Source organism: Sylvia atricapilla, chromosome 18 (genome assembly GCF_009819655.1).
Source record: "Sylvia atricapilla isolate bSylAtr1 chromosome 18, bSylAtr1.pri, whole genome shotgun sequence".
Classification (NCBI taxonomy): domain Eukaryota; kingdom Metazoa; phylum Chordata; class Aves; order Passeriformes; family Sylviidae; genus Sylvia; species Sylvia atricapilla.
In genome coordinates, this window is record NC_089157.1 from 3,087,574 (window position 1) to 3,109,100 (window position 21,527).

Sequence of the window (21,527 nt, forward strand, 5' to 3'; positions counted from 1 at the left end):
AGCGCTTTGGAGTAAAGGCCAGGTGGGATGCAGCAGTTATCTGGGATGATGCAGCTCTGAGGAAACTGGGGGAAGGACGTGCAAAAAGCCTGGTCTTCACCTCCAAGTATCTTAATGGGGGTTTTTTTGTGTGTTTCACCCAGGATTTATTGGTTTTCTTGCCTAGTGGTGAGGCTGTGAAGTCCCAAGAAAAGCGTCTTGCTCTGGAGAAAGGAAACCTGAAATGGCGGGACTAGAAGGGAAAACCCCATTTTTCCATTACTTTCAATAGCATTTCAGTTCCCAGGTAAGAGCACACCCAGCCGTTTCTCTGTGGCCTCTCACCTGCTGCCTGGATGCCAGGAGCATTTGTAGGGACAGAAAAGGCAGCAGAGCCGGTGGTGATCCAGCTGGGATGGGCTGCAAGGGGTAGGTGCAGGTTGCCCAGAGAGGATGTGAATGCCACACCTCTGCAAGTGTTGATGGATGGGTTGGATGGGGATTTGAGGAAAACTGGTCTAGTAGAAGATGGTTGGAACAAGATGGTCTTTAAGGTCCCTTCCAACCTCAGACATACCATTCTGTGTGGAATTTGGGACTGTTGTGGCTTTGTGTCCTGCTCAGTGACCCCAGGGAGTGAGGGCTGGCTCTGGGGTGCCCATGTGCAGCTCCCAGAAAAGTTTGGGTCACTCACACACCACTGCTTTGGCTCTGGGAGGGAATGGGAGGGAATTTTTTGCATTAGGGGTGAGGGGGCACCGGGTTGGGCTATGAGGAGAAATTGGGGCCAGAGCTGTCTTTCTTAATCCCCCCCCCGCCCAGGCACTGCTGAATGCCTAGGGCAGCTCAGGGACTCACCATACCCTGCCTTTCCTTTGCTAGATCCCCCAAGGCTGCTAATCTTGTCTGTGCCAGCTCTCAACAAACAATTAACCACAATTCACCAATTAACCATGACTCCTTCTCGTCCTGCAGCTCCCCTGCGCTCTGCAGCCAGAAACAAGCACATGCCAGCCTCAGAACCTGCTGCAACCCTCGGCAAAACAACCCATGACAGCAACAAAGCCACATCACCCAGCTGCCTTCCCACAGCGCAGGGAGGACCAGGCTCTGGGCTAAATGCTGGGGCAGGAAGGAAATTTGTCTTTCTGAGGCTGAGCCCTGGGTTGTGGCCAGCAGCCCCAGCTGCAGGCACGGAGCAATTGGGGGTCTTGCTCCCAGCCATGGGGTTCTCATGTGCTCTGCAGCTTTCCTGTGGATATGAATCCATCAATAAAAGATCAGTTTGCAGGCACAGCTCGCTGTAGATGACAGCATTAGAGGCACATTGGCTTCTCCTAAGCACCAGTCTCGTGCTGGGTTTATTTGGTTCGTCTGTGGCAGGGGAAGAGTTTGCTTTCGGCATTCGGAGATGTCTTGTGTCTGGGAGAAGTAGCAGGGTGAGATATATTTTTGGCTCTATTTAGCCACAAAAATTTGGGTTTAGAATAAAGAGAAATATTCCTGTTTGCTGCCAAACTGAGGCAGACGATTTCTTGTGCAAGCCTTCGTTTGTTTGAGGACTCAGTGTCCTGTTGTAAAAATAAATGCTCTGATGGGAAAAGTCTATCGCTGATAGTGCTGATCAGTCACTGGGAGTGGTGGGCTCGCAAACATCAGCTTCGACCTAACTGGAAAAGCAGCTCCCAGAGCTTTTGCAAATAGATATTAGACAGAAGGAGACAGGTCTCTGGTTTTTTGGTGAGTGAAGTAGTCAGTCACAAGCTGAATCTTTTCCTTGGGCACAGCTGTGCCGGCCTCACCACGGCTGGCACGGATTTTCAGTGCCAAATATACCCAGTTTGCACCTAACTCTGGTTGTTTGCTCCTTCTGAGAGCCAACCAGCTCTGGCAGCCACAGGAATGGGGGGAGGAGAGAGGCTGATGGTGGGGAAGAGACCTGGGATGTGTCTCCTGCCCAGGATGCTCCTGGTTGATGTCAGCACCCTCTCCCCATCCTGTGCTGTAGGATCACCTGCCTGCCTCGGAGGTAAGGCCAGACATATGGACAAGAGTTCCAGCAGTTTGGTTCTTCATACTGAGAATTTCACAAATGTCTATGGAGTTTTCTTAATAGATTCTTTTTCTTTCTAAGCTTTTAAATTAATCTTCTTCAACCTCAACTCATGTTAAACATTTTTCTTTATTTCTTTTTTGGCAAAAGAATTATTATGATCAGGAGGAATAAAACTGGTTTTACCTGGAACTACCTTCATTTTATAGGAGATTTAAAGCAAGATACTGAGTCAATAATGCCAGGAAGGGGGGTCAGGGGATGAATACAATCCTATGCTGAAGGCAGCCCAGAAAAGATTGGAATCTGAAAAGACAAAAGCTTACCAGGATTGAGCCTCAAAAGCAGAATCAGCTCCTCTGATGATATGAATCACCTGGAATCTCCTGACATGCTGATATTGCTGTAGAACGGCTTTTATGTATTGATTTAAGAGAAAATAAAGGTCAAGGGCTTAGCTACAGAGGTGCTGTTCAGCCTGGGTGGGCAGAAATGAGCAACAAGGAGGATCTGCAAGGTCAGAAACAGGATGGAGAGGAGTCCCAAGAACAATGGGTGCATGCTGGGGCTATGAGACCCCGAAAGACTGGAGCAGAGGCTCACTGAGGGGAGCTCACTGGAGCCCTGTTCTCCAGGGTTGGCCCAGGCACAATCATTCTGGGCTTAGTGACAATCCAGATTTCAATCTGGACCTTTCCATCAATAACTCTGACCTTTCTCGCCTTCTGGACTAGCACTCAAAAGCTCCCAGAAAGGACAACATGAAGCCAGATGGAAATGGTGCCTGCAAATGTCACAGTGCTGCTGGGACAGGGTCACTGCCCTGCAAACCTGGGTGTGCAAACAGCGCTTGCTAAATCAGCTGCAGGGGAGTATTGTAGGCTTGGTGGAATAAAGGTTTCCTGAGCCATGGAAAGGCCAGCTTTTTGCCTGGGGACCTCTGAGAGGGTGGATTTCATGAGAAATATTCTTTATTTACTCAGCCAGGGGCTGTGCAAGGCTTCCTGGCCATGGCGAGGTGTTTGCTGTTTTCACCAAGATTTGGGATGGTCCCAAAAGGCTCTTGGTGGGTGGGAGTGGGAATTTGCTTAATTTGTTCATTGTGTCCTCTCTGCTGGCCAAAACCACCCTCCATGTCATGACAAACACAGAAGGGGTGATGGCAGCCCTCACAGGTCAGCGATGGTGTCACCAGCGTTTTTCCAAGGGATGTTGATGGACATGGTCCTCCCATAGTGGTCCCACTGTTGTGACCCCACTGAGGAGATGCTGTTTGTTTGAGGAGGAAGGGAGGATTGTGACATCTCTGCTCTTCTTCTTTCCATCTCTGTCCCCACTAAAATACAGTTTGGGAAAAACTAAAAAGGGAAATGAAACATTGAGTGGGGTATCTCCAGCTGGGGGGTGGAGGTGGTGTGGGACCAACAGTCCCACACGGTCTGGAGGAGGGGCTGAAGCTGTGGGGCCTTGCCTGGCCCAGCTCCCCAGGGTTTATCGGACTGTCTGTTTTCATCACTTCTCTCTGAAGAGGGAAGTGGACCACACAGCAGTCCTGGAAATCTGCAGGGGAGACCGTTCCCAGCACCCTTCCCTCTGCTGTCGCCCCTGTATACAGCTGGCTATGGAGGATGTATGGCTCTGTATTGCTCCAACTCAGTGAGATCACGACTCGGAATTCAATTCCTTCCCAATGAAATTCCTAATCACAGCCAGTACGTGCACTTTCCCAGCTCTGACCCTCTTCTCTCAGTTGCAGATGTGGTCTCTCTGACAAACCAAGTGGACCAGGACTGGGGTCACCTCATCTCAATTGCCCTGTCTACTCCATCTCCTCTACATCAGACCCTCCTGTCTCTCCTCTGCTCCCACTCCTGAGGCATCCTATGTAGCACATAACTCTTCCTTCTAAAAAAACCAAAACCAAAAAAAACCCCACCAAAAAACTACAGTAGAAGCAAGTAGAGGAAATTGCTTCAAGTTTCTTAAATATCTCATGGAACAAAAATGCTTCATGAGGCTGTTCAGGGAAAGAGAGGGTCAAATGTCCCTCATTAACGCTGATTTACTAAGAGAGCTGGGAAGTGGAAGGGGGAGACAGTCCAGCTGCCTGTCTCAGTGCAGTCTCAGAGTGTGCTGATCAGTCACTGGGAGTGGTGGGCTCGCAAACATCAGCTTCGACCTAACTGGAAAAGCAGCTCCCAGAGCTTTTGCAAATAGATATTAGACAGAAGGAGACAGGTCTCTGGTTTTTTGGTGAGTGAAGTAGTCAGTCACAAGCTGAATCTTTTCCTTGGGCACAGCTGTGCTGGCCTCACCACGGCTGGCACGGATTTTCAGTGCCAAATATACCCAGTTTGCACCCAACTCTGGTTGTTTGCTCCTTCTGAGAGCCAACCAGCTCTGGCAGCCACAGGAATGGGGGGAGGAGAGAGGCTGATGGTGGGGAAGAGACCTGGGATGTGTCTCCTGTATACAGGGGTCCTGGTCTGGGATCTAGGCAGGGATGGGAGAGCTGGACCCCCAACATAAGCTTGGAGTGGTGAGTTTACCAGCAGAAGATACAGCAGGGTGCAGGCTGCTGTGCACCCACACCCAGGGAAGACCTGGCCTGCACTAGCACGGCAGAAAGGCAGCACACAGCTCCCTCAGCTCATCTAGCAGTTTGGAAATTTCATGGCTTTCTGGAGAAAAGAGCAGAAGCTGAGTCCATTCAACCCAATTAAAACTCCAGAGGAAGTGCAGAGAGGCAGGATGTAATTACCCGTGCTGGAATCCCAGTTTGGAACAGGAGGCAGAGCTCTCCCGATCAAATTAATCCCTGGTGTAACTCTGCCGAAGTTACACCAGGGCTATAATTGGCCTGAAACATTTTAACTATCTCATTTAATGTTATTCATGCTCTGCTGGAGATGAGAATGTTTATCCTAAGTGAGGGACTCTGATGCTCTGGAGCAATAATAGAGTGTGAGGCTTATGTGGTTTCTCATTTACAAGGATGCTGGGGAGGCCAGATTGCCACAGAGGATGCAGTAAATCTGGATTCCCCAAATCTTTAGCAATTTCCTCAGCTCCTGTCGTGGCTGGCTGTGCCATTGTCCTTCCTGCAGTGTGTTCACTCTCCCCACACCCAGGCTACTTTTCCATCTCTTGGAGATACGGGAGGCTTGTACCCCATACCCAGCCAGGGGCAGGAATAGCAGATTTAAAGTGATATGAGAGGGAATGGAAAGCACTGAGAATGGCCTTCCAAGATTAAAGCTTCTATAAATCAGCAGCAGTGAGATTTTCCAGGGACAGACTTTGATTCCTGTGATGCTAAAAGAGGGGATTTCCATCAATGAGCGCTGGCTCCCTGAGTCACTCCAAGGAAGCAGCATCCAGACTCCTGCAGAAGGAGCAGGGTCAGTGCTGCAGGTAGCTCAGCAAGCCCACAGAGCACCACAGTCCTCGCTGCCAGCTGGACACCCCACAGACATTGTTTCCAGCTGCCAGCCCTTGGTTATCCATCAGGATTATCCCAGGATCCTCTGAGCTCCATGCCAGGAGAGACCTGAGCGTGTTCCCTGCAGTGAGACAGCGAAGCACTGCCACCCTCCATGAGGAACATCCCCCAGGAATCATGACCTATGGTGGCAATGCCATCAGCCATCCTGCCACGGGGAAAGCAAAGCCTGCAGGTTACTTTCCTCCTTTACCCAGCTGTACTCTGGCTGCTGGCCCCCTGCCAGGGATGCCATTGAGCCCTGAATCTCTGCCATGTGCCCTGGGTCCCTCCTGACCCAGCCTTGGCCGGTACCTCTGGCTGTGGGCTCTGCACCACCATTACCAGGCTTTTGGAGATTGCAATTATCTGTCTTTAAATCACACTTCCAATACCCAAGTTGCTTTTAAGCCAGACCCCTGGTCTTTCCCTCTGCTCTCATGCCAGGGGAAACCGCAGGAAAGGCAGATCTGTTTGTTCCGAAGCAATTTTTTAATACCCTGTAGCTTAGAAGCTCAAGCATTACAATTCATTCCAGCTCCACTCTGCTCCTCAGAGAATATTAGATCCTTCTTTTGATACTTCCTCACTCTTTGTAGCTGTTACCCTAGTTTTAATTTTCAGGGCTTCCAGACTGTTTTTAACAGTGCTGAGCTTTCAAGTTGCTTCCTTCAAACTTTCTCCAGCCATGCTTTCTCAGAGCCTAAATAGCTTTGATTATTCCCAGATGTTTTTGGTTTGTTAACCCCAGAATAGTATTGTGTAACAGCTTGGAAAGAAGACTGGCAGCAGGGGTCCTGGATTGTCTTTCCTTGTTCATCAAATCACTTCCCAAGCAGAACATCTATGGGATTTCACCTACAGAAGGAAAGTCATTAGCAGCAACAGGACTGAAGGTGGCTGAAATCCTCTTGTTCATAAGGATAACCCTCTGAAGGCATGGCTTATTTTCTTCACCCAGTTCCTCCTTATCCTCTGTGCTGAGATTTCCAAGCAGGATGACATGTTGGGCAACAAATCTGCAGGGAAGCCTTTGAGCAGGCATTCCTGAGGCTGCTAGGCTGCACTTCATGGAAAATTGCTCACCTCCAGGCCAGGCTGGGCTCAGGCCGTGGCCATCCCTACTTGCCATCCACCCGGCTCTGCTCTGCTGGGGCCAGGTTTTCCTTGGCCCAGGGGGATGTGTGCGTATGTCCTGACAGGTCAGAGAGTGGGGAGTGAGGAGTTTTACACAACTGGCTGTGCTCCTAAGAAACCTCTGCAGCCCTCCTGACTCCGGCAACCCCGCCGCTCCCATGTTTGAGCCACTGCATTGCTAAACACTCAGAAAAAACATCCCCATTCCCACTAGAAGAGAGCCAGGGTGTATCCGATCTGGCAGGAGATTATTCTCAGCCAGCCATAAATCTTCCCCAGATCACCCCGAATTCCCCATATTTCTTGGTGCCTCCACCCACTCTGCTGGATCCTTGCACTTCCCTTTCTTAGCCCTGTGCTCAGCTCGGCGAAGCCCAAGGCTCCTGGGATGGATGTGAATACATCCCATGGCATCTGCCTCCCATATGCAGAGGACCACACCTAGGTAGGGCAAGGAGCAACAAAAGAAAGAGGAAAACAAGAAGGGAAAACTAATAAAATCATAAAGAGAAGATATTTTTTTAGTGGAGGGAAAAGCTGAGGGACAAATCAACCTACACCCTGGCACGTCCCCATGACAGTGGTGTGGTACCCAGCCTTGCCACCTTGTACCTGAGAAAGCAGGTGAGAGACAAACCACCACCATTCAGCCCTTGCACAGCCGAACTGACCTGCTGTAGGAAGACTCTGCCCCAAGGAAGACACCCATGCCTCTGCCTGGGACACTGAGTGTCTCAAAAACCCAGCCCCATCACAGCTGGGCACAGCTTGTGCTGCCTCAGGCCAGTCCTGTGTGAGGTGGTGGGACCAGGGCTGCACCCAGAGCTGCTCAGGAGAGCAGGGAGGGGGCAGAGGGAGGAGGATCAGCAAGACAAGCTGTGAGTGAAGAGTGTCAGTGCTTGGAAAGCGCAACCAATTTGCTTTTAGTACAGTTCATGCCTCTCCAACAGTGCCTAGAATAACAAATTCCTTCCACCCTCCAAGCCTGAATGCTGGAGGAAGCTGCTGAGAAACTTAATTGATTAGCTGGATGCGTGCACAGAAAAAAATTGCTCAGCATCAAGGAAATCACTGTCTTGACAGTTAATGCAGACGCTGGTGGAAGATTAGAAAGACCAGCTGCAGCTTTTTATCACAAACCCCCTTCTTTTAGTCTGGGAACAAGGCAAGATCTGTTTTGATGGGACGACCCATTTTGCAGTGGTGCTGAGGGCTGGAGCATCAGGGCTGTGCCCCCACACTGCACCCACCCAAGGCTTACTGGCCCTATTACCAGTACTGGCATCTTCAGCTGCTGGAGGACAAGGAAACAAGTTTTGGGCTCCTCTCACCCCCACTCTCCAGCCCCAGATGTTCCTATCAACCCTGGCAGCCTCTGAGCAGCAGGAAGAGATGCCCTGAGAGCAATTTCAGCATCCACAGTGCAGAGGGCACAGCTGAGCATGCTAGAGGAGCTGAATTTCCAGATGCCTCACAGCATCCTCTCCAGCCCTTCAGAACATCTCCCCATCCCAGACCCTGCCTAAGCCTGCTGCTTTGTTCTCAGCATCTCCAGCTCTGCCCTGCCTGCCACAGGGTCACCACCTGCAATTCTGTCACCACACAGGATTGCTTTTTCAGTTTGGCAAAAGAAAACAGGAAGCCAAAGGCCCACGGGGGCTGTGAACTTGCCTGTCATGTTCTCTGACAGTACCAAAACCTTTTGCTGCTTGTGTTTTTCCCAAACTGTCCCTGCTTGTCACACCCTTTGTTTAAACCTCTGATCCTGAAATCTTTCCTGAGCCCTCAGCAAAACAAATGGAGAGAGCATGGTCTGTTCTCCACAGGGATCAGACACCACCTCAAAAGCAATGAGACTGACAGTGTCAAAGCTTCCCAGAGCAGGAACAGACAGAGCCAAGTGTGCATGCCTGTGCTCCAGGGCTGCCAGAGGTGGGAGGAAGCAGCCTGCTAACCCCAGCTTCCTCCTCTCCCTCAAGCTACTCAGCTCCTGAGGTATTTGGCTCAGGGAAGGATGAAAGGGGAATGAAAGGGCTTGGCCCTCCTGTTTTCTCTCTGCTGAGAGAGCTCAGAACTACTCTCCTGTCCCCCGTTTCCCCTATTGCTGCTAATTGACCTGAGCAGCCCAGAGGCATTTTAGTCATGGTGCATTCCTAGCACAGCATCGGTTTTCTGGAGCAAAATGGGAACAGCTGCCAAAAAACAAATCTTCCCATGATGCCTGGCACTTTTCATGGGTAGAACAAAACTTCTTGAAACCTCAGGGGAAAAACCACCAGATCTCAGAGGCAGCAAACTCCATCCCACTCCAGCCCATCGCCTCCAGGGATTTTGCAGCATGAGGGGCCTCAGACAGAGACTAATGAACGTCATGATCACATCCATACGGCACCACTTCGAGAGAGAGAGCTTTGAGTCAAAGAGGAGGTGAAGAGAGATCTGATCTTTAGCTGAAAGCAGTGCTGTGGGGAACAGTGCACTCTGGCTGAACCCCCCAGCATCCAAGTCCAGCTGTGTCCAATGTCCTCCTACCTGCTCAGGCCTGTTGTCACTATTGTAACTGGGTAGAGTACAGACAGGTAGGTGGTGCTGATATTGAGCACATTAAGTTCACACATGACTTGCTGTGAAAGAATTCTTGAGGCTTGTCAGGGCTAAGAGAAGTTTGTCCCCAGGTGCTGTGAGGAAATCTGGTGCTATCAGAGTCAGACTAGTGAGGAGGGAAGTACACAGGGGGTTGCATGGGCTGAGTGTGGATTGCATGTGGAGGTATCTGTGTCCATGGGATTTCTGTGTGCTTGAATAGCAGAGCTCCTAGATGAACAGAACCCCTTTCCCACGAAGGTTAGTATCTCTCCCAGGTATTAACCAAATGTGGGACAGAACCTGCAATAGCCTCCCTGCCATGCTCACCAATTTCTTCATACATTGTTGTAGTTTGGCAGGGTTGGAAGCAGGGATATAGTCAGAGATAGCCAGAAGAAAATTGAGGAAAATGTTTCTGGAGGCCTGGAACCTGCTGAGACAACACCAGCAGCCTCAAAGCACATGGCTTCTTGCCCCTTTCAGCTGAAGGAACAACACTCGCTCTGTGTTCACTCACATCTTGAATGTGATAGATAGAATAAGGACAGAAATATTGGCAAGCCAGTTTCTTGGAGGGCTGACACCTGCTCCTTGCTGATAACAGGGTTCCACCCTCAGTCATGGTGCAGAAGGCAGCCTTCAGACAGTATGAAGGCAATATGTTTTTCTTGTTCCCCCTGATTAAGACTGAGGCTTATCTTGAAATCATCCACTGCAGTTAGTGCTCAGCAGTCTCAGTCTGACAGAAATGGGTCTGATGGAGGTTCAGCTTCACCTTCTCAGTGAACATTTTAGCAGGATATGCAGGAGCAGGCGCAGTCAGCAGCACCTCTGGTTCACTCAGGTCAGGGCAGTTTCTCTGACCATGAGGATTTTTAAGCAGGAAGCACAGTAGAGTTCACAGCTAGGAGAGGTGCAGCACTGATCTACTAAAGCCTAAGGCAGCGACACCAGGTCAGCCCCACTTAAGATGCATTAAGGTTTTCTGTGAAGGTAACATGAAGTTCACATTGCAACACGCATCACCTCCCTGCTCACTGAGATTCCCGGGAGATTGCCGAGAGTGCTTCACAGTGACTGGAGCTGCTGACTGCAGGCAAGTCACGACAGTGCTTTAGCTTGTAAACTGGAGATGACAGAGAAAGCCAATCCTTGAAAAATCAAGAATTCCTTTGTGATCCAGGCTTTCAGGCCAGGTTTACACAACAAGCCAGTTCCAGCAAGCCTAGACTGCAGCTTCTCCTTCTGTTTCTTGGCTAGCCCAGGCCGTTCTGCTACAACAACACAAGCAAAGTCCACTGTCACAAACACCATCTGCTGAAGAGGAGGAAGGTTTCACACTGTGTCAATCTCTTTTATCTCAGTGTAGGCTCTGCACAGGAGCTGGCTGAAGTTAGAAAAGCAAAGGAGACCCCAGCAACAGCTTTTCCTGGTTCTGTCTGTGGGCAGTTACTGATTTGGGTAGAAGAGGACTCCAGGGAGGCAGGACAGCACACAAGCAGCTGGTCCATCACATCACTCCTCAGGCTTTGGTTGAAAATAGCATCAGAGTTTTCCCCCCCCAAACTACATGAAGTGCCAGGCAACAGGAGCAGCCCTGCTCAAGAGCTAAGCAAGCCCAGCTGATCTCAGTCTTTCTGTTTTGGATCAGGTCACTCCAGAACTGTTTCTGAAGCAGCAAGAGCCAGGCTGGGTCTGGCTGTATGAGGAACCATCATTTATATCCTCCTCTCATAGCTACAGAGGAAGAGCCACACACACCCCAGCAGCAGCAAGGCTTCTTTAGCCACTCAACAGGTACTTGAGCTTCTCTGGAAACAGCATCTTCAGATGACAGCCCAGCACCAATGTCAGACTGAACAGCTGAGGCAGGAATGTCATTCTAGAGGCTGTAGAGCAATACAGGAGATCAGAGCACATTTCTGTAGCACTACAGGTTGCACACAATGGACAAAGCAATTCAGAGCAAAGAGCAGCCACCCAGCCCTGGGTGCTGAGGAGATCTATACCCCACAGCTGGGCATGAGGCTGAGCAGGATTGGGCCAGAAGGACACCAGGGCAACACAAGACTGAGCAGGAGCACAAACTCCTTCCCTGGCTGGACAGGAGCAGAGCAGGTAGGGCTGGGCAGAAGCAAGACCTGACTGGGGGCTGGGGACCTTGGGCAAGTTGGTGGGGAGTATAGTTCCCCTCTGCTCCCCAGGATCTATTTCTCATCTGTCTTCCTCATGGATGAACCCTCTTTTCCCAACTCCAGAGTCTCCCTCATGCTGAGCAGGATGCCCTCCTCTCCCTGAGAGTCCACACAGTTGATGGTCCTGCTCCAGGACTGATGCTCCAGGGTTTGGGATCTGGGACCCACGGCATCAGATCTGCACAGAGGCTTCAGAGCAACCATGGATCTCCAGCAGCCTGCAATGCCCAGGGCTTCACATCAATTCCCTCTCAGCCTGGAGCCAAACCAGGATGCAGCTCCAGCTCTTCAACAGCAAAAAGCTGAATTAGTTGAAGTCATGGTGCCAGCTGTGTATTTAAACAGGAATTACATAGCATTTCTGCTGTGGTAATGCAGCAGGTGCTGGCAGTGCTGCTAAGACAGATGAGGAAGGAAGGGCAGTGGGTTGGAACTGGGAGAGGTGCTTGGGGAACAGGGTGGCTCCTGATTCCTGCCCTGCTCACATGTAGGAAAGGTACCCCAGCAGTCAAGCCAGCCCATAACACCTTGCTCCTTTGAGCTCCCTGGCTCCTGCTGAGCTTTAGCCACCATAAATCTTAGGTCTGGGAAAGCAAACCACCACTGGGAGCAAGCACTCACAGCTACTCACTGCTAGCAGAGGTGTCCTGGCCACGAACTGGGATCCTATGGCATGTGGCCCTGACCAAACACAGACATCAAAGATGGTGCCCATGCCAAACTGCAGCCTCTTGGAAGAAGATGTTTGGGAAGTGATTATGAATTTGGAGCCTCCCAAAGCAGCTGGATCTTCTGGATGAATAAAACCCTGCCAAAAATTAAGATCTGTTTCTGCAAAGCTGAAACAGCAAACTTGTTTGTCTTTCCTCCTTCCCCTCACAACCACGTTGTTTTAAACATTTACAGAGACCTTTATACTGTTTAAATAATGATTGGGGGGGGGGGGGGAGGGGGGTTGTTTCCAGTTTTTTTGCCAGCTGCTCCAAGTCAGCAGCACTTCACATGCAACTTCTGGAAAAGCAGGTGCTGCGGTTTGTGACAGTACCACCCACGCTGTCCTGGCTCCCCCTGCCTCACCTTGCCTGCCCCACAGCTGCTCCAGAAGCAGGGACCCCCGTGATCCCCCTAAGCCTCAGTCCTGTTGTCCCCCCCAGAAGAAGGGTTTACCCCGAGACCTGCTGCAGCAGTTCCCTCCTCTGCAGTGTGCTGGGTGCACCCCTGGTTTGTGGGATATGTTTGTGGGGTGCGTGTCCAGCTCCCCACACACACCCCAAGCCCCCGGCAGCACTTCCCAGGCAGCCGCGGTGGGCCTTTCTCCCCCTGACCTTGGGAGGAGAGGTGGAGGAGGATGCCAGAGCAGCTGAGTGCTCCCATCGCCGAGCACAAGCGCTACGGAAGATTAGCCATCTCCCGCGGTGAGTGTTCTCCCGCCCACCTCCTTCAGCAGCGAGGAGATGACAGCTGAAGGAAGAGAGGAGAGCACTCGAGAAGTGCAGGGGGGGAGATGGCTGAAGACAGACCGACCTTGCAGCAGCAGCACCTCAGCAGTGTGGTGCTAGCTGGATCAGAAATAAAGGGATGTGAGCCTCTCCCTTTGTAGGCAGGTCTCCAGGAATCTGGGGGTTGTGTTGGGCTGACTGAGGTTTATTTGCAACCTGTGGGGAAAGGGAACGAGGAAGGCTGTCCAGGAGACCTGGAGGCTTTCTGCAGGATGTTTGGATTGAGTGAAAGGACAGAGAAGTGAATATGAGACATGCTGTGGAAGCAGGATGTGGGATAGAGAAAATGTTTACACAGTCAAACTCAGGCTAATCCATGGGAGGCTTTAGAGACCATAAAAGCCATCTGCAAGTGGATAGATCACATTCTGGAGGAAAACAGTGGTTTAAAACAACACTTACCCTCTTTGATCTACTCTGAAGAGATCACACTTGTGAGCCTGAAGACAAGGCTAGGATAAGTAGATCCATGAGTTCTATCCATACAGGATAGAAAAGGCCATTTATGGTCTCTTCCTGTGCAGGAACTTGGGGCCACCAAACCAGCAGGAGCCAGACATGCAGCAAACAAAAGGAAGCTGGTCCCTCTCCTCCCCAGAGGAGGGAATGGCTGTTACAGATTCACTGAGCAAGTTCAGGGCAAACAAAGTTACCGAAATCTCTGTCCAGAGAACACTCAGTAGTGGGGCAGTGGGCTGACCTCCAGCTCTCAGAATCTGCACCCCTCAAATGGTTGGTGGCTGGAAAGGTGCAGGGAGATATAAGTAATTGCTGCTCCTGCATTCCCTAGGCATTCATTTTGGTCATCTCTTGGAAAAATGGCATGAGTCTGGGTGGCTCCTTCAAGCAGATGTCACTGGGAAACTGTTCTCAAGGAACCTTTTTACAGGCAGCAGGAGGAATAACCACTGTCCTTTAACCAGCTGCCCTCTGTCATCTTGAAAAGCCTCAGTTTACCTTCAGACTTGGTCAAATTAGGCATTTGACCTGCTTTCCCTGCATAAGGGCAAGAAAAATTATCCAAAAGGTCCTGAAATAATATGTCCTTTCATCATTTAAACATGTTTTTTTCCCATTAAGCAATGAAAGCAGCAGAGATGCTCTTCTCAAAAGTACCTCAAAACAATTATTTTTTTCCTCTGGAGTAAATAGTGGGAAGCAAGAGGTAAGCCAGAGATATGGCATTTGCAATTCTCCATTTTCCATCTGCAGTAGGAAGAAATGTTGATTTGCATTTTGCTCTGACACAACTGCTTGACCTCGGTGCAGCTTATGCTAATTACTTGCAAGAAAATGCTTGTTTGTTCCTTGTGTGCCCAGCATATTTCTGGTATCTGAGCCTGATAGATGCAATATTGCTTATAGCACAGTGCAGATGGGGATGGCTGAACCAATGGCTGGTTGGCCAAGTAATCCAAGCAAACAGAAACACTGTGATAAAAGAGGGCCTGAGAAGTTTCCCATTAATATCACCTAGGTATTTTTATACCAACTCACTCCCTTTCTGCTTACTGTGCTGTAATCACTCAGGCTGACACAGAAAATAGACAGAGGATCTATCTCTTTGCCCAAAGCAAGGACAACTCTCCTTTCCTTGCTTATCTAACTTGGCCTAAAAGGAAATCTCTCTCCTGGTCTCAGTAGCTTTACAATGTTAAAGTTTTCCTGCTGCCTTTGGCTGTATTTGATGTGACACATCTCCCATCTCTGGGTGTGCTCAGAGAGTGTGTATTTCAATTAAACAAGTTCATCCATGATGAAGCTGAATTCCTGCTGCTACTGTTCAACAAATACATCAGTCTGGCCCCAGGATTTACCTGTGCGTGCACTGCCATTGGAACATTTTGTGTGTGTTCCCTGTTCTGGTCACTCCTCCAAGAACCTGGGAATGGAATCTAATGAGATGGTCACTCTGCCTGGGACACAGACCTGAAGGATCACAAGTGTTGATCAGCTTGTCTCCATCCCACTGACACAATCTCCTCGAGATCCATTCTGTGTTGCACTCAGAAAACAGTACCTTGAGACTAGCTTTATTGCACTGTGCCCAAAACTCAGTTGGCAAAAAGAGAAAGAAGCAAGAGGAACAGCAGAGTGGCTGGAGCTGCAATTTCTTCTGCACCATCACGAGAAAGGGGAATATTTTCTCTTCTCAACCTGCAGAATCCATCCCAGAGAAGCCATCCCTTCTTTGCACAGATATTCTGTAAGCATAAAGCTCTTGTTATTCAGTGCACAGGCCTCCAGTTACAGCAGAGCATTCCTGAGCCTGCTGAAGTTCTACATAAGCACACGAGACATGCTGAGGAATGGGCTTAGGTTTAAACGTGTATTTAATATGAAATGAAGGCTTAAGAGCTTTGCTGCCAGGAGCAGGGAAGGATGTTTGGTTTGCAGTGTGCCTTGTCCTGTGTGGGAAGATGTTGCTTGTCTGCTGCTGAGCTCCAAAGAGCCTTTCTGCCATTTCAGGGGACTGATTTGAAGCAGCTGACACCAGGATCTAGAACCCTGTGGCAAGCTTTTTTTTTTTGTTTTGTTTTTTTTGTTTTTTTAGGTAGTACAGATCTCTTCTCTCAGAAGTCTGGCACCTGAAATACCAGCAAGCACCCTCCAGCCTTACCCAAAGGGACTGTTTTTTGTTGGGCACCCAGCATTTCTGACAGAAACAAGCATCAATCCCTGCACCTCAGCACCTCCTCGTGCTCTGTACACAGAAACCTGGTGAGGGGCTGGGGTCTGCCAGGGGGGAACTGGCCTTTTAATGGGTTCAAACACCCAGGCTGCTTCCCCCTGGCCATATGTTGAAGATAACCACACCAAAGAGTCCCTGAACCCGCAGATGTTTTGTTTTTCCAGGCTTTGTGGAGCCCTGTCTGCGGGGTGGGACCAGGGCAGGCAGAGGGGAAATCAGGAGGAAATCAAATTACTGTCAATAAGCATGGAGAGTTTCTCCCTTGAGGGATTTACAGGCAGCTGAGAGAAGAAATGGGTGGAAAACTGAGAAATGACCTTGTCCTTCAATCTGAGCATGGGATCAATGCCCAGCTGAAGATGGAGTGGTTCTGTCATCGATTTCCATTTGTTTTTCCATCCTTCCCTCCTTTGTTAGATACTGATCTCTCATATGATTTGTGGGAGGAAGCAATCCCCTCCAAATCCTCTGCAGGGAAATTGAGAGCAGCCCCCAAAAATTCACGTGTAGAAGATCTGTATGTCGTTTTCATAGCTTTACTTACTTGTTCAACCTTTCAGAGACTGGAGCAAGAAAATACCATAACTGATGAAGATTTGCCACAGGAAATCTATCCAAATTCTGTCCAAACTGCCCTTGGGAGCAGCACTGCAGCTGCCTGAGGAAGGAGAGTATGTTCAAACACAACCCTCAGACCAGGCTGTAACTTCCTTCACATCTTGGAAGGTTCAGAGACCCTCAGAAAAGCCACCACATCCTGCTGATCTCAGGGAGGCTCTGTCTTGTCCTGCGGCTCCCGGTGAAGGTTCCACGCCGGAGATCTGTGGGGCATGGTCGCCCTCTAAAGGGAAGAGCTGAGAAAACTCGATTAATTCCTACACAGACAAAGTTGCAGAGAATTAGGAAAGTGTGGGCATGGGCGAGGTGATGGCTGTCCCTCTTCACCCAGTCTTTGTTCTGACTCCAAGATATCCTTGGAAACATTATCAGTGCTCTGCAAACTTAAATTATCACATCCAGTCGACTGCACACTTAGCTCACGCTGTGCTCCCAAGTTTTAATTGTTGAGTCCATTCATTACTTGGTACCTGGCAGAGCTTATCCTTTTATAGGCACACACCAGCTCTGCAGGCTGAGCAGCTTCCACCCAAAAATCAAGACAGTGGCAAATCCCTCAGCACATCCAAGTTACGTCTCCTCTCCTTCTGGGATCTGAATTCTGCTTAAGGAGGATTTTAGTTGTTTTATTTTTTAAAACTCACCTCCCTTGGGGCCTTAAAGGGCTAATTCTAATTGAATTAGATGGGTTGCATTTGCTTATTTAGGAAGCTAAAAGCAGCCAGGCAGATCGCCAGCTAAATCTTCATGGAGCAAAGGCTACTTCAGCGAAGGCTGTGTTAATTACTGCTGTTATGTACCATCATCTGCCAAACACTCATTCCACAGGCTCCAGTGGGGCAGGGAGGCTCTTGTGTCATCTTGTCAAAACCCAGGACTCTCTGCAGGCTGCTCTCCCCAGCCAGGACAGCATTTGGGGTTTCTGTATCTCCTGGGGGCACAGAGGGCTGGGGAGCACCACAGCCAGCTGCTTGTGTTGGAAGCAGCTTATTTATAACAGCATGTTGGCATCTCTCTACAGCCTTCTTGCACTTTTGTTTTGTTTTGTTTTTTAAGCCTCCTGCAGCCCATTGACTTTTTAAAAAGAAACTCTAAGAAAGAGCATGGGCCATTCTGGAGAGCAAAGGGAAGGTGGGAACTTTCCATGAGCACAGCTCTGACCCAAACACCCCAAGGGACCACAAATCCTGCACTTCCCAGACATTTCGGGGTTGGCACCTGTACCCAGACTTGGCTGCTTTCAGATTCTGGTTTATTTGCTTTCCACCTCCTTTCACTGGAGCTTTTTTACCACCAGGATAGAAACGAGCATTCGAGGTGAGAAAGTCGATATTAGCAGTTCTTATGTTTCTTCTCCTTGGTTCTGTTTGCACTTCGTTAATGTTCACACAGACTTCATATACAAACTAAATAGAATCATCCCCAGTTTCATATATAAGTTATAATTTCATTTATAGTTTAATATATAAGCTAAATAGGAACCTGTGGATTTCATGTCAGGTTTTAACAGCAAAGGACAATCACAGCACATCCTGGACGGATCACACATCCAAAGCACGGCACATACATTTACTAACTAATCTCTGACTAACCTCCGATTTCCAGCTAATTAGCCCCTTCCTCCACGAGCTAATGTATGTTCAGCATTTTGAAGCATTTGGCCTACTAATAACATTTATGCGTGTCTCCCTAGAGAACAGGGGACATGAAGAACTAACAAAAAACGAGTAAATACCGTTAATGAGTGGGACGAGGGGGGCAGGAGCGCCCTTTATTCCTGAGGGCCGGGACTACACTTCCCGTCAGCCCCCGCGCTCCTCGGGGGCCGGACTACAGCTCCCATGAGCCCCCGCGGCACAGGATTACGGTTCCCATGAGCCCCCGCGGCGCCCTCTCCCCCGCGGTCTCTGGGACGGCATGGCCACGGAGCTGCGTGTGGTGAGTGGGCCCGGCCGCCATCGGGCGCCATCCGCGGGCACGGCGGCCTCGAGGGGCGCGGAGACGGCGGGGCGGTGTGTGGGGAATTCCCGTAGGCTGCCGGAACCGCCCGTAGGGCTGCGGCGAGGGTTCGATGGGGGTGTGATAGTGGCCCCTCTCCCCGCCATGGTGGATGGAGCGAACCAGGCCCGGGGCTCTGCGCCCCACGGCCCCCGGCTCTGCCGTGACGGGCCTGCGCCAGGAGCCGCGGGCTGGCCCGAGCGATGCTCAGCGCTTTATGGGCAGCAAGGGCGGCTCAGCCGGAGCGCTGCTGTCGGGGCTGGACCCCAGCACCCCAAGGCGGGGGTTCAGCGGGCCGGGACCCCGCGCACAGGCGGCGCTGGGCAGCCACTGAACCCGCAGCGCCTCGGTGCTGCCCCGGTGAGGAGCGGGACAGCCACGAGGGCAAGAACAGGTTTGCGATTTAGGATGGTCTTCCACTCTTTAGTTGCTATGGAAGCTGAGCTAGTGATGATAAAAGTTATCCCTGTCTGAATTTTAACTTTCCTCTGTGGAAACTGAATTCTGAGGCTCAGTGTTAGAAACGTAAAGGTAAAGAGATGATTTGTTACTTGAACTAACTCTGTCCCTTTTCTCGGTTTCAGAGCATGTCACCGTGTCAAGAAAGGATAAAAGTGCTTCCCTGGCTGGGGACCTGATTTACCCACAGTGTACCTGCACAATGGTGAGAAACAGCAGCGTTTGTCTTGGCATAGTCCGTGTTTTTTTCTCCTCCTGGGGGGTTATGGAAGAAAGACTTGCTCTGCTGTCTCAAATTATACCCTCCTGCATTCCTGGGGCTCCTGGGAGGGGATATAAAACCCCAGCCGCTTGATGAATGCAATTAAGCCAATCAAGGCCATAGCTTTGTCACAGCTGCCACCCGAGTGTGCTGCCCTTTGCTGCCATGGGGCACAAGCTGAAAAGCAGCTTGGATTGAATGGGAATTCTACTGGTGTTGATGCCCAGCAGAGCACCTGCTTGTCAGCGTGGTCAGAGGTGAGCCAGAGTAGAAGGATTAGAGGTAGGAGGGATTGGATGACAGCCCATTATGGAGACACTTGACACAGCTCGTCTCATAACTGTACGTGTCACAGAAATCGACCTAGTGACAGAGTAATTGCTCTGTTTGCCTACCTGGAGATGCTCTGGGACAGTTGTAAACTTGCATCAGGTTGCTGGGGGTGGGGAGGTGCAGCTCACCTGCCCCAAAGGGTCATCCTGTGAAGGACACACCCTGAGGAGCCTTTCACCTCAGGGGATGTGGCTGTCCTAGGTCTGATTCATGTGTTTCTTAAGATTAACCCACGGACAAATTACACCTTGGATGGATGGATTATTCTTGTCTGCAGGGAATGAGTTGGATTGGGAGGTTTCTGGAAGATAAATAGAATGTCAGGCTGAAACAGCTTTAAAGGGTCCAGACCACCAACGTCTCAGAGCTGGTGGGGTTTCTCCCTAATCAAGGACTTACATAGCATCCACCTCCCAGAGTTTCTTGTCTGTGAATTAGACACCCCCTGGCAAACAGGCTCCTCTGTTCTTGAGGGATAGGTTTCTGCTCTGCTCAGTTTGTGAGACAAAAGTCGCCTGTCCTTGGAGAACTTCTGTCTACTTCTTGCTCTGTGATCCAGTGCTGGGGCTTTTTTTCACGGGAGGTGAGGAAAAGAAGACAAACTTTAAATAAAGTACTTTTGCTAACAGTGTTCATTGCAACTTGTATTTAGGAGGAAGTGGTCCTGCAGAATCTTGGTGCTGCTGTTGCCCAAAGACAGCTTTGGCCAGAGGGCAGCTGATGTGTTGGGCTCCAGGCTGGTAAGAGAATTGAATTCTTCAGTATTGTGTGCTGTTTATTTTTAATTCATTAATTATATGCCAGGCCTGTAAGCGCATTGAGTGACCTGGTGAGCCTAATCTCTGAAGGTTTACCTGGAAGAAAATCCCAGGGAGAACAATTGTGTGTGTTTTGGGGAACATGAGAGGTTTGTGTAGGCAGGGGTGGGACAGACATTGAGCCTGTGATGTGCTGTTATCCCTGTCTGACATTCAGCTTGAAGAGGAAAATGTCCACTGAGGCTCAGGTACTTCCCTTAGTGGGTCCTCTGCCCCTTGCACAGTCCACAGGTGTGAGTGGCATCAGTGTGACAGAATCTGTCCCCTGTGCTGTGTGACAACAGCCAGCTGCAGTCCCAGGCACAGACACAGCTGCAGAGCTGCCGTTGTCATAGCACAGTTTAGAGCTGTAAAGAGCTTTCAAGTTCCTTGTGCAAACAGTGATAGGTTGAAAGGCAAATAAGAAATGCATTTTTTTTATCTTGCCTGATGTACAGTCACTGAACACACAGGCTGGAACAGCACTTTGTCTTGGGCAGCTGACAGCTGCTTTCTGCTAAATGATTTTATGCTTTATTGAACAGAATTTGGCTTTGTTTGCAGAGCCTCTGACAGGCTGCCCAGCAGAGCTGATGACAGGGAGTGTCGTCAGGAGTCAAGGTTGGTTTGTGAAAGGGGAGGGAATGGCACCACAAATCTGGCACACTGAGGGCTCTGACAGCACAGCGGTCTTCCAGGCAGGATCAGGCACTGGGACAAGCACCTGGAGCTTTTGGGTTGCAAGGTGTAATGGAAAAGAAAGTGGAGGGGCAGCCTGATGATAAATGGGAAAAGTAAAGACTACTCAGTGCTGTGAGACCAGAGGGGCAGGAGTTGTTTCAGAATGGACTTTTTTAGGAAAACAGTTACAGCCTTGGTTTGTGGTTTTTCACAGATCTACAAGGAAGATTGTTCTGGACTAAGTCCCACAAATGACTGCTGATATGTGAAATGGCCACCTGTGTGTAGCCACAGGCTCCTCCTCACTTCTCAGTAGTTGCTGCAGCCACACCATAGGTAAGGTACCACTAAAACAAAAAGGATTTGGGTGCTAGTGCCATTGGCCTGGGTGGGAGCAATGTTTTGTCTCCTGAGATCTGTACTCCAGATTAAATTGTGCAAATCAGGAACTTTTCAGCTGCTCTGATACTATTGTTTTTTGGCTTTTTTTCACCAGGACCCGATCCCCAGTTGGCTGGATGAAAAAGTGGTTCCTTGCTTTCTTCTGTTCCAGAATAAAATAAGTTGTGGAAAATCTTATGAGTTGAAATTGGGTCTTACTCGGTTATTTCTGTACAGGTTAGAGTCCATACTCTTAAAGGTTTTTTCCAACTGCAATGATTCTGATTATTCTTGCACAGAAATGATTTTGTGCAGGTAGGAAGGATTTTGGATTAAAACCCTTCCTGAAATGGCAGTTGTGAGTTTACCCCTCATA

The 21,527-nt window shown here is 49.8% G+C and overlaps 2 long non-coding RNA genes and 1 other non-coding gene across 7 annotated transcripts; all 3 read left to right on the forward strand.

The window, feature by feature from the left end:
- The first annotated feature begins 9,935 nt into the window (after nucleotides 1–9,935).
- On the forward strand, nucleotides 9,936–12,269 carry LOC136369165 (uncharacterized). The gene is made up of 2 exons (XR_010744966.1): nucleotides 9,936–11,354; nucleotides 11,923–12,269. It is a non-coding gene; the product is annotated as an uncharacterized lncRNA (long non-coding RNA).
- Nucleotides 12,270–17,326: 5,057 nt separating this feature from the next.
- Nucleotides 17,327–21,349, forward strand: LOC136369304 (uncharacterized). Of its 5 annotated transcripts, none has more exons than XR_010744996.1 (6): nucleotides 18,150–18,178; nucleotides 18,823–19,216; nucleotides 19,945–20,032; nucleotides 20,635–20,710; nucleotides 20,985–21,106; nucleotides 21,267–21,349. It is a non-coding gene; the product is annotated as an uncharacterized lncRNA (long non-coding RNA). The 5 variants fall into 5 exon arrangements; XR_010744997.1 differs by having other exon boundaries at nucleotides 18,823–18,902; XR_010744994.1 differs by lacking the exons at nucleotides 18,150–18,178; nucleotides 20,635–20,710 and adding an exon at nucleotides 17,327–17,371 and having other exon boundaries at nucleotides 18,823–18,902.
- Nucleotides 18,678–18,753, forward strand: LOC136369556 (small nucleolar RNA R38). The gene has a single exon (XR_010745035.1). It is a non-coding gene; the product is annotated as a small nucleolar RNA R38 (small nucleolar RNA).
- Nucleotides 21,350–21,527: the final 178 nt, after the last annotated feature.